Genomic DNA, 12,420 nt, shown 5'->3' with positions numbered 1-12,420 from the left:
AACCAGACATTTGTGTCTGTCTCTCTCTCTCACTCACTCATCTATCTATAAAGATTGGTAACTCTTTCTACATCGTCCCATCCAGACGTTCCTGTTTCCCGTGCCTTAGTTATCCCGAGGTCTGGGTATGATTGGAACTTATTCCTCTTTCAACCATTTGAAACCCATGTCACCTGAGCATTGGTCCTACAGTGGTAGAGATCTCAGCTGCCACGCGGGAATTCATTGCTTGATTCGCAGCCAATGGTTTTCCCCGTTCTATATAGAACAGGATGGCAAATAATTGCAACAACCAGACATTTGTGTCTATCTCTCTCTCTCACTCACTCATCTATCTATAAAGATTGGTACCTCTTTCTACATCGTCCCATCCGGACGTTCCTGTTTCCCGTGCCTTAGTTATCCCGAGGTCTGGGTATGATTGGAACTTATTCCTCTTTCAACCATTTGAAACCCTTGTCACCTGATCATTGGTCCTACAGTGGTAAAGATCTCACCTGCCACTCGGAGGTGTCTGCTTGATTCGTGGCCAATTTTTTTCTCCGTTCTATATAGAAGAGGATGGGAATTATTGTAATAACCAGACATTTGTGTCTGTCTCTCTCTCTCACTAACTCACTCATCTATTTATACTGATTGGTACTTCTTTCTACTTCGTCCCATCTGGACGTTCCTGATACCCGCACCTTAGTAATCCTGAGGTCTGGGACTGATTGGTACTTATTCATCGTTCAACCATTTCAAACCCTTGTCACCTGAGCATTGGTCCTACAGTGGTAAAGATCTCACCTGCCACTCGGGAGGTGTCTGCTTGATTCGCGGCCAATTTTTTTCTCCGCTCTATATTGACGAGGTTAGCTATTATTGTAACAACCAGACATTTGTCTCTCTCTCTCTGTCACTCACTCACTCATCTATCTATAATGATTGTTACTTATTCCTTGTTCAACTACTCGAAACCCTTGTCACCTGAGCATTGGTCCTACAGACGTAGAGACCTCACCTGCCATTCGGGAGGCCTTTGCTTGAATCGCGGCCAATGGTTTTCCTCGATCTATATAGTAGAGGATGGCAAATAATTGCAACAACCAGACATTTGCGTCTGTCTCACTCACTCACTCATCTATTCTATTATCTATAATGATTAGTACTTCTTTCCCATTCAACCACTTAATATTTTCATAACCTGAGCATTGGTTGTTCAGTGGTAGAATTCTCGCCTGCCACGCGGGAGGCCCGGGTTCGATTCCCGGCCAATGCATTTCCCTCGTTCTGCAAAGAAGACAATGATTACATCGTCCCATCCGGACGTTATTGTAACCCGTGACTTAGTAATCCCGAGATCTAAGTCTCATCGGTTCTTATTCCTCGTTCATCCACTTGAAACCCTTGTCACCTGAGCATTGGTCCGACAGTGGTAGAGATCTCACCTTCCACTCGGAAGGTTGTTGCTTGATTCGCGGCCAATGGTTTTCCCCATTCTATGTAGAAGACTATGGCTATTATTTTAACAACCAGACATTTGTGTCTGTCTCTCTCTCTCACTCACTCATCTATCTATAAGATCGGTACCTCTTTCTGCATCGTCCCATCCAGACGTTCCTGTTTCCCGTGCCTTAGTTATCCCGAGGTCTGGGTATGATTGGAACTTATTCCTCTTTCAACCATTTGAAACCCTTGTCACCTGAGCATTGGTCCAACAGTGGTAGAGATCTCAGCTGCCACGCGGGAATTCATTGCTTCATTCGCGGCCAATCGTTTTCCCCGTTCTATATAGAACAGGATGGCAAATAATTGCAACAACCAGACATTTGTGTCTGTCTCTCTCTCTCACTCACTCATCTATCTATAAAGATTGGTACCTCTTTCTACATCGTCCCATCCGGACGTTCCTGTTTCCCGTGCCTTAGTTATCCCGAGGTCTGGGTATGATTGGAACTTATTCCTCTTTCAACCATTTGAAACCCTTGTCACCTGAGCATTGGTCCTACAGTGGTAGAGATCTCACCTTCCACTTGGGAGGTTGTTGCTTCATTCACGGCCAATCGTTTTCCCCGTTCTATATAGAACAGGATGGCAAATAATTGCAACAACCAGACATTTGTGTCTGTCTCTCTCACTCCCTCACTCATCTATCCTATTATCTATAATGATTAGTACTTCTTTCCCATTCAACCACTTAAGATTTTCATAACCTGAGCATTGGTTGTTCAGTGGTAGAATTCTCGCCTGCCACGCGGAGGCCCAGGTTCGATTCCCGGCCAATGCATTTTCCTCGTTCTGCGAAGAAGACAATGATTACATCGTCCCATCCGGACGTTACTGTAACCCGTGACTTAGTAATCCCGAAATCTAAGTCTCATCTGTACTTATTCCTCGTTCATCCACTTGAAACCCTTGTCACCTGAGCATTTGTGCTACAGTGGTAGAGATCTCACCTTCCACTCGGGAGGTTGTTGCTTGATTCGCGGCCAATGTTTATCCCCGATCTATATAGAAGAGGATGGCTATTATTGTAACAACCAGACATTTGTGTCTGTCTCTCTCTCTCACTAACTCACTCATCTATTTATAATGATTGCTACTTCTTTCTACATCGTCCCATCTGGACGTTCCTGATACCCACGCCTTAGTAATCCTGAGTTCTGGGTCTGATTGGTACTTATTCATCGATCAACCATTTAAAACCCTTGTCACCTGACCATTGGTCCGACAGTGGTAGAGATCTCACCTGCCACTCGGGAGGTTGTTGCTTGATTCGCGGCCAATGGTTTTCCCCGATCTATATAGAAGAGGATGGCTATTATTGTAACAACCAGACATTTGTGTCTGTCTCTCTCTCTCACTAACTCACTCATCTATTTATAATGATTGCTACTTCTTTCTACTTCGTCCCATCTGGACATTCCTGATACCCGCGCCTTAGTAATCCTGAGGTCTGGGTCTGATTGGTACTTTTTCCTCCTTCTGCATAGACGACGATGACTGCATCGTGCCATCCAGAGGTTCGTCTGTGCCTCATTGGCTCGTGTTGGCTGCATCATTCATGTTTTATGGGTTAAAGTTCTGATTGGTACTTATTCCTCCTTCAGCCGGTTCAAACGCTTATCACCTGAGAATTGGTCCTACAGTGGTAGAGATCTCACCTGCCACTCGGGAGGTGTCTGCTTGATTCGCGGCCAATTTTTTTCTCCGTTCTATATAGAAGAGGTTAGCTATTATTGTAACAACCAGACATTTGTCTCTCTCTCTCTGTCACTTACTCACTCATCTATCTATAATGATTGTTACTTATTCCTTGTTCAACTACTCGAAACCCTTGTCACCTGAGCATTGGTCCTACAGACGTAGAGACCTCACCTGCCACTCGGGAGGCCTTTGCTTGATTCGCGGCCAATGGTTTTCCCCGTTCTATATAGTAGAGGATGGCAAATAATTGCAACAACCAGACATTTGTGTCTGTCTCACTTACTCACTCATCTATCCAATTATCTTTAATGATTGGTACTTCTTTCCCATTCAACCACTTAAGATTCTCATAACCTGAGCATTGGTTGTTCAGTGGTAGAATTCTCGCCTGCCACGCGGGAGGCCAGGGTTCGATTCCCGGCCAATGCATTTTCCTCGTTCTGCAAAGAAGACAATGATTATATCATACATCCGGACGTTACTGTAACCCGTGATTTTGTAATCCCGAGATCTAAGTCTCATCGGTACTTATTCCTCGTTCATCCACTTGAAACCCTTGTCACCTGAGCATTGGTCCGACAGTGATAGAGATCTCACCTTCCACTCGGGAGGTTGTTGCTTGATTCGCGGCCAATGGTTATCCTCGATCTATATAGAAGAGGATGGCTATTATTGTAACAACCAGACATTTGTGTCTGTCTCTCTCTCTCACTAACTCAGTCATCTATTAATAATGATTGGTACTTCTTTCTACTTCGTCCCATCTGGACGTTCCTGATACCCGTGCCTTAGTAATCCTGAGGTTTGGGTCTGATTGGTACTTATTCAACGTTCAACCATTTGAAACCCTTGTCACCTGACCATTGGTCCAACAGTGGTAGAGATCTCACCTTCTACTCGGGAGGTTGTTGCTTGATTCGCGGCCAATGGTTTTCCCCATTCTATGTAGAAGAGGATGGCTATTATTGTAACAACCAGACATTTGTGTCTGTCTCTCTCTCTCACTCACTCATCTATCTATAAAGATTGGTAACTCTTTCTACATCGTCCCATCCAGACGTTCCTGTTTCCCGTGCCTTAGTTATCCCGAGGTCTGGGTATGATTGGAACTTATTCCTCTTTCAACCATTTGAAACCCATGTCACCTGAGCATTGGTCCTACAGTGGTAGAGATCTCAGCTGCCACGCGGGAATTCATTGCTTGATTCGCAGCCAATGGTTTTCCCCGTTCTATATAGAACAGGATGGCAAATAATTGCAACAACCAGACATTTGTGTCTATCTCTCTCTCTCACTCACTCATCTATCTATAAAGATTGGTACCTCTTTCTACATCGTCCCATCCGGACGTTCCTGTTTCCCGTGCCTTAGTTATCCCGAGGTCTGGGTATGATTGGAACTTATTCCTCTTTCAACCATTTGAAACCCTTGTCACCTGATCATTGGTCCTACAGTGGTAAAGATCTCACCTGCCACTCGGAGGTGTCTGCTTGATTCGTGGCCAATTTTTTTCTCCGTTCTATATAGAAGAGGATGGGAATTATTGTAATAACCAGACATTTGTGTCTGTCTCTCTCTCTCACTAACTCACTCATCTATTTATACTGATTGGTACTTCTTTCTACTTCGTCCCATCTGGACGTTCCTGATACCCGCACCTTAGTAATCCTGAGGTCTGGGACTGATTGGTACTTATTCATCGTTCAACCATTTCAAACCCTTGTCACCTGAGCATTGGTCCTACAGTGGTAAAGATCTCACCTGCCACTCGGGAGGTGTCTGCTTGATTCGCGGCCAATTTTTTTCTCCGCTCTATATTGACGAGGTTAGCTATTATTGTAACAACCAGACATTTGTCTCTCTCTCTCTGTCACTCACTCACTCATCTATCTATAATGATTGTTACTTATTCCTTGTTCAACTACTCGAAACCCTTGTCACCTGAGCATTGGTCCTACAGACGTAGAGACCTCACCTGCCATTCGGGAGGCCTTTGCTTGAATCGCGGCCAATGGTTTTCCTCGATCTATATAGTAGAGGATGGCAAATAATTGCAACAACCAGACATTTGCGTCTGTCTCACTCACTCACTCATCTATTCTATTATCTATAATGATTAGTACTTCTTTCCCATTCAACCACTTAATATTTTCATAACCTGAGCATTGGTTGTTCAGTGGTAGAATTCTCGCCTGCCGCGCGGGAGGCCCGGGTTCGATTCCCGGCCAATGCATTTCCCTCGTTCTGCAAAGAAGACAATGATTACATCGTCCCATCCGGACGTTATTGTAACCCGTGACTTAGTAATCCCGAGATCTAAGTCTCATCGGTTCTTATTCCTCGTTCATCCACTTGAAACCCTTGTCACCTGAGCATTGGTCCGACAGTGGTAGAGATCTCACCTTCCACTCGGAAGGTTGTTGCTTGATTCGCGGCCAATGGTTTTCCCCATTCTATGTAGAAGACTATGGCTATTATTTTAACAACCAGACATTTGTGTCTGTCTCTCTCTCTCACTCACTCATCTATCTATAAGATCGGTACCTCTTTCTACATCGTCCCATCCAGACGTTCCTGTTTCCCGTGCCTTAGTTATCCCAAGGTCTGGGTATGATTGGAACTTATTCCTCTTTCAACCATTTGAAACCCTTGTCACCTGAGCATTGGTCCAACAGTGGTAGAGATCTCAGCTGCCACGCGGGAATTCATTGCTTCATTCGCGGCCAATCGTTTTCCCCGTTCTATATAGAACAGGATGGCAAATAATTGCAACAACCAGACATTTGTGTCTGTCTCTCTCTCTCACTCACTCATCTATCTATAAAGATTGGTACCTCTTTCTACATCGTCCCATCCGGACGTTCCTGTTTCCCGTGCCTTAGTTATCCCGAGGTCTGGGTATGATTGGAACTTATTCCTCTTTCAACCATTTGAAACCCTTGTCACCTGAGCATTGGTCCTACAGTGGTAGAGATCTCACCTTCCACTTGGGAGGTTGTTGCTTCATTCGCGGCCAATCGTTTTCCCCGTTCTATATAGAACAGGATGGCAAATAATTGCAACAACCAGACATTTGTGTCTGTCTCTCTCACTCCCTCACTCATCTATCCTATTATCTATAATGATTAGTACTTCTTTCCCATTCAACCACTTAAGATTTTCATAACCTGAGCATTGGTTGTTCAGTGGTAGAATTCTCGCCTGCCACGCGGAGGCCCAGGTTCGATTCCCGGCCAATGCATTTTCCTCGTTCTGCGAAGAAGACAATGATTACATCGTCCCATCCGGACGTTACTGTAACCCGTGACTTAGTAATCCCGAAATCTAAGTCTCATCTGTACTTATTCCTCGTTCATCCACTTGAAACCCTTGTCACCTGAGCATTTGTGCTACAGTGGTAGAGATCTCACCTTCCACTCGGGAGGTTGTTGCTTGATTCGCGGCCAATGGTTATCCCCGATCTATATAGAAGAGGATGGCTATTATTGTAACAACCAGACATTTGTGTCTGTCTCTCTCTCTCACTAACTCACTCATCTATTTATAATGATTGGTACTTCTTTCTACTTCGTCCCATCTGGACGTTCCTGATACCCGCACCTTAGTAACCCTGAGGTCTGGGTCTGATTGGTACTTATTCATCGTTCAACCATTTCAAACCCTTGTCACCTGACCATTGGTCCGACAGTGGTAGAGATCTCACCTTACACTCGGGAGGTTGTTGCTTGATTCGCGGCCAATGGTTTTCCCCATTCTATGTAGAAGAGTATGGCTATTATTTTAACAAACAGACATTTGTGTCTGTCTCTCTCTCTCACTCACTCATCTATCTATAAAGATTGGTACCTCTTTCTACATCGTCCCATCCGGACGTTCCTGTTTCCCGTGCCTTAGTTATCCCGAGGTCTGGGTATGATTGGAACTTATTCCTCTTTCAACCATTTGAAACCCTTGTCACCTGAGCATTGGTCCTACAGTGGTAGAGATCTCACCTGCAACTCGGAGGTGTCTGCTTGATTCGTGGCCAATTTTTTTCTCCGTTCTATATAGAAGAGGATGGGAATTATTGTAACAACCAGACATTTGTGTCTGTCTCTCTCTCTCACTAACTCACTCATCTATTTATAATGATTGGTACTTCTTTCTACTTCGTCCCATCTGGACGTTCCTGATACCCGCGCCTTAGTAATCCTGAGGTCTGGGTCTGATTGGTACTTATTCCTCTTTCAACCATTTGAAACCCTTGTCACCTGAGCATTGGTCCTACAGTGGTAGAGATCTCACCTGCCACTCGGGAGGTGTCTGCTGGATTCGCGGCTTATATTTTCCCCCGTTCTATAAAGAAGAGGTTGGTTATTATTGTAACAACCAGACATTTGTGTCTCTCTCTCTGTCATTCACTCACTCATCTATCTATAATGATTGTTTTTTATTCCTTGTTCAACCACTTGGAACCCTTGTCACCTGAGCATTGGTCCTACAGACGTAGAGACCTCACCTGCCACTAGGGAGGCCTTTGCTTGATTCGCGGCCAATGGTTTTCCCCGTTCTATATAGAAGACGATGGCAAATAATTGCAACAACCAGACATTTGTGTCTGTCTCACTCACTCACTCATCTATCTATAAAGATTGGTACTTCTTTCTACTTCGTCCCATCTGGACGTTCCTGAAACCCGCGCCTTAGTAATCCCGAGGTCTGGGTCTGATTGGTACTTATTCATCGTTCAACCATTTGAAACCCTTGTCACCTGACCATTGGTCCGACAGTGGTAGAGATCTCACCTGCCACTCGGGAGGTTGTTGCTTGATTCGCGGCCAATGGTTATCCCCGATCTATATAGAAGAGGATGGCTATTATTGTAACAACCAGACATTTGTGTCTGTCTCTCTCTCTCACTAACTCACTCATCTATTTATAATGATTGGTACTTCTTTCTACTTCGTCCCATCTGGACGTTCCTGATGCCCGCGCCTTAGTAATCCTGAGGTCTGGGTCTGATTGTTACATATTCCTTGTTCAACCACTCGAAACCCTTGTCACCTGAGCATTGGTCCTACAGACGTAGAGATCTCAGTTGCCACGCGGGAATTCATTGCTTGATTCGCGGCCAATCGTTTTCCCCGTTCTATATAGAACAGGATGGCAAATAATTGCAACAACCAGACATTTGTGTCTGTCTCTCTCACTCACTCACTCATCTATCCTATTATCTATAATGATTAGTACTTCTTTCCCATTCAACCACTTAAGATTTTCATAACCTGAGCATTGGTTGTTCAGTGGTAGAATTCTCGCCTGCCACGCGGAGGCCCAGGTTCGATTCCCGGCCAATGCATTTTCCTCGTTCTGCGAAGAAGACAATGATTACATCGTCCCATCCGGTCGTTACTGTAACCCGTGACTTAGTAATCCCGAGGTCTAAGTCTCATCGGTACTTATTCCTAGTTCATCCACTTGAAACCCTTATCACCTGAGCATTTGTGCTACAGTGGTAGAGATCTCACCTTCCACTCGGGAGGTTGTTGCTTGATTCGCGGCCAATGGTTTTCCCCATTCTATGTAGAAGAGTATGGCTTTTATTTTAACAACCAGACATTTGTGTCTGTCTCTCTCTCTCACTCACTCATCTATCTATAAAGATTGGTACCTCTTTCGACATCGTCCCATCCGGACGTTCCTGTTTCCCGTGCCTTAGTTATCCCGAGGTCTGGGTATGATTGGAACTTATTCCTCTTTCAACCATTTGAAACCCTTGTCACCTGAGCATTGGTCCTACAGTGGTAGAGATCTCACCTGCCACTCGGAGGTGTCTGCTTGATTCGTGGCCAATTTTTTTCTCCGTTCTATATAGAAGAGGATGGGAATTATTGTAACAACCAGACATTTGTGTCTGTCTCTCTCTCTCACTAAGTCACTCATCTATTTATAATGATTGGTACTTCTTTCTACTTTGTCCTATCTGAACATTCCTGATACCCGCGCCTAAGTAATCCTGAGGTCTGGGTCTGATTGGTACTTATTCCTCGTTCATCCACTTGATACCCTTGTCACCTGAGCATTGGTCCTACAGTGGTAGAGATCTCACATGCCACATTCGGGAGGTGTCTGCTTGATTTGCGGCTCATTTTTTCCCCCGTTCTATAAAGAAGAGGTTGGTTATTATTGTAACAACCAGACATTTGTGTCTGTCTCACTCACTCACTCATCTATCCAATTATCTTTAATGATTGGTACATCTTTCCCATTCAACCACTTAAGATTTTCATAACCTGAGCATTGGTTGTTCAGTGGTAGAATTCTCGCCTGCCACTAGGGAGGCCTGGGTTCGATTCCCAGCCAATGCATTTTCCTCGTTCTGCGAAGAAGACAATGATTACATCGTCCCATCTAGACGTTACTGTAACCCGTGACTTAGTAATCCCGAGGTCTAAGTCTCATCGGTACTTATTCCTCGTTCATCCACTTGAAACCCTTGTCACCTGAGCATTTGTGCTACAGTGGCAGAGATCTCAACTTCCACTCGGGAGGTTGTTGCTTGATTCGCGGCCAATGTTTATCCCCGATCTATATAGAAGAGGATGGCTATTATTGTAACAACCAGACATTTGTGTCTGTCTCACTCACTCACTCATCTATCTATAAAGATTGGTACTTCTTTCTACTTCGTCCCATCTGGACGTTCCTGAAACCCGCGCCTTAGTAATCCCGAGGTCTGGGTCTGATTGGTACTTATTCATCGTTCAACCATTTGAAACCCTTGTCACCTGACCATTGGTCCGACAGTGGTAGGGATCTCACCTGCCACTCGGGAGGTTGTTGCTTGATTCGCGGCCAATGGTTATCCCCGATCTATATAGAAGAGGATGGCTATTATTGTAACAACCAGACATTTGTGTCTGTCTCTCTCTCTCACTAACTCACTCATCTATTTTAATGATTGGTACTTCTTTCTACTTCGTCCCATCTGGACGTTCCTGATACCCGCACCTTAGTATCCCTGAGGTCTGGGTCTGATTGGTACTTATTCATCGTTCAACCATTTCAAACCCTTGTCACCTGACCATTGGTCCGACAGTGGTAGAGATCTCACCTTCCACTCGGGAGGTTGTTGCTTGATTCGCGGCCAATGGTTTTCCCCATTCTATGTAGAAGAGTATGGCTATTATTTTAACAACCAGACATTTCTGTCTGTCTCTCTCTCTCACTCACTCATCTATCTATAAAGATTGGTACCTCTTTCTACATCGTCCCATCCGGACGTTCCTGTTTCCCGTGCCTTAGTTATCCCGAGGTCTGGGTATGATTGGAACTTATTCCTCTTTCAACCATTTGAAACCCTTGTCACCTGAGCATTGGTCCTACAGTGGTAGAGATCTCACCTGCCACTCGGAGGTGTCTGCTTGATTCGTGGCCAATTTTTTTCTCCGTTCTATAAAGAAGAGGTTGGTTATTATTGTAACAACCAGACATTTGTGTCTGTCTCTCTATCTCACTAACTCATTCATCTATTTATTATGATTGGTACTTCTTTCTTCTTCGTCCCATCTGGACGTTCCTGATACCCGCGCCTTAGTAATCCTGAGGTCTGGGTCTGATTGGTACTTATTCCTCGTTCATCCACTTGATACCCTTGTCACTTGAGCATTGGTCCGACAGTGGTAGAGATCTCACATGCCACTCGGGAGGTGTCTGCTTGATTCGCGGCTTATTTTTTCCCCCGTTCTATAAAGAAGAGGTTGGTTATTATTGTAACAACCAGACATTTGTGTCTCTCTCTCTGTCATTCACTCACTCATCTATCTATAATGATTGTTTTTTATTCCTTGTTCAACCACTTGGAACCCTTGTCACCTGAGCATTGGTCCTACAGACGTAGAGACCTCACCTGCCACTAGGGAGGCCTTTGCTTGATTCGCGGCCAATGGTTTTCCCCGTTCTATATAGAAGACGATGGCAAATAATTGCAACAACCAGACATTTGTGTCTGTCTCACTCACTCACTCATCTATCTATAAAGATTGGTACTTCTTTCTACATCGTCCCATCCGGACGTTCCTGTATCCCACGCCTTAGTAATCCCGAGGTCTGGGTCTGATTGGTACTTATTCCTCGTTCATCCACTTGATACCCTTGTCACCTGAGCATTGGTCCTACAGTGGTAGAGATCTCAGTTGCCACGCGGGAATTCATTGCTTGATTCGCGGCCAATGGTTTTCCCCGTTCTATATTGAAGACGATGGCAAATAATTGCAACAACCAGACATTTGTGTCTGTCTCTCTCACTCACTCACTCATCTATCCTATTATCTATAATGATTAGTACTTCTTTCCCATTCAACCACTTAAGATTTTCATAACCTGAGCATTTGTGCTTCAGTGGAAGAGATCTCACCTTCCACTTGGGAGGTTGTTGCTTGATTCGCGGCCAATCGTTTTCCCCGTTCTATATAGAACAGGATGGCAAATAATTGCAACAACCAGACATTTGTGTCTGTCTCTCTCACTCCCTCACTCATCTATCCTATTATCTATAATGATTGGTACTTCTTTCCCATTCAACCACTTAAGATTCTCATAACCTGAGCATTGGTTGTTCAGTGGTAGAATTCTCGCCTGCCACGCGGGAGGCCAGGGTTCGATTCCCGGCCAATGCATTTTCCTCGTTCTGCGAAGAAGACAATGATTACATCGTCCCATCCGGACGTTACTGTAACCCGTGACTTAGTAATCCCGAAATCTAAGTCTCATCGGTACTTATTCCTCGTTCATCCACTTGAAACCCTTGTCACCTGAGCATTTGTGCTACAGTGGTAGAGATCTCACCTTCCACTCGGGAGGTTGTTGCTTGATTCGCGGCCAATGGTTATCCCCGATCTATATAGAAGAGGATGGCTATTATTGTAACAACCAGACATTTGTGTCTGTCTCTCTCTCTCACTAACTCACTCATCTATTTATAATGATTGGTACTTCTTTCTACTTCGTCCCATCTGGACGTTCCTGATACCCGCACCTTAGTAACCCTGAGGTCTGGGTCTGATTGGTACTTATTCATCGTTCAACCATTTCAAACCCTTGTCACCTGACCATTGGTCCGACAGTGGTAGAGATCTCACCTTACACTCGGGAGGTTGTTGCTTGATTCGCGGCCAATGGTTTTCCCCATTCTATGTAGAAGAGTATGGCTATTATTTTAACAAACAGACATTTGTGTCTGTCTCTCTCTCT

General features: G+C 44.6%; 8 non-coding genes across 8 annotated transcripts; all 8 read left to right on the top strand.

The window, feature by feature from the left end:
* Window positions 1-1,190: 1,190 nt before the first annotated feature.
* trnag-gcc (transfer RNA glycine (anticodon GCC)) lies at window positions 1,191-1,261 on the top strand. Its single transcript has one exon. It is a non-coding gene; the product is annotated as a tRNA-Gly (tRNA).
* Window positions 1,262-2,199: 938 nt separating this feature from the next.
* On the top strand, window positions 2,200-2,269 carry trnag-gcc (transfer RNA glycine (anticodon GCC)). The gene has a single exon. It is a non-coding gene; the product is annotated as a tRNA-Gly (tRNA).
* Window positions 2,270-3,547: 1,278 nt separating this feature from the next.
* trnag-gcc (transfer RNA glycine (anticodon GCC)) lies at window positions 3,548-3,618 on the top strand. Its single transcript has one exon. It is a non-coding gene; the product is annotated as a tRNA-Gly (tRNA).
* A 1,733-nt stretch (window positions 3,619-5,351) lies between these two features.
* Window positions 5,352-5,422, top strand: trnag-gcc (transfer RNA glycine (anticodon GCC)). Its single transcript has one exon. It is a non-coding gene; the product is annotated as a tRNA-Gly (tRNA).
* Window positions 5,423-6,360: 938 nt separating this feature from the next.
* On the top strand, window positions 6,361-6,430 carry trnag-gcc (transfer RNA glycine (anticodon GCC)). Its single transcript has one exon. It is a non-coding gene; the product is annotated as a tRNA-Gly (tRNA).
* A 2,027-nt stretch (window positions 6,431-8,457) lies between these two features.
* trnag-gcc (transfer RNA glycine (anticodon GCC)) lies at window positions 8,458-8,527 on the top strand. Its single transcript has one exon. It is a non-coding gene; the product is annotated as a tRNA-Gly (tRNA).
* Window positions 8,528-9,465: 938 nt separating this feature from the next.
* trnag-gcc (transfer RNA glycine (anticodon GCC)) lies at window positions 9,466-9,536 on the top strand. The gene has a single exon. It is a non-coding gene; the product is annotated as a tRNA-Gly (tRNA).
* A 2,239-nt stretch (window positions 9,537-11,775) lies between these two features.
* On the top strand, window positions 11,776-11,846 carry trnag-gcc (transfer RNA glycine (anticodon GCC)). The gene has a single exon. It is a non-coding gene; the product is annotated as a tRNA-Gly (tRNA).
* The last annotated feature ends 574 nt before the right edge of the window (window positions 11,847-12,420 follow it).

This window comes from Amia ocellicauda, chromosome 13, assembly GCF_036373705.1.
Source record: "Amia ocellicauda isolate fAmiCal2 chromosome 13, fAmiCal2.hap1, whole genome shotgun sequence".
Classification (NCBI taxonomy): domain Eukaryota; kingdom Metazoa; phylum Chordata; class Actinopteri; order Amiiformes; family Amiidae; genus Amia; species Amia ocellicauda.
The sequence above is the reverse complement of the archived record's forward strand: the minus strand, read 5'-3'. Positions and strand labels throughout refer to the sequence as shown.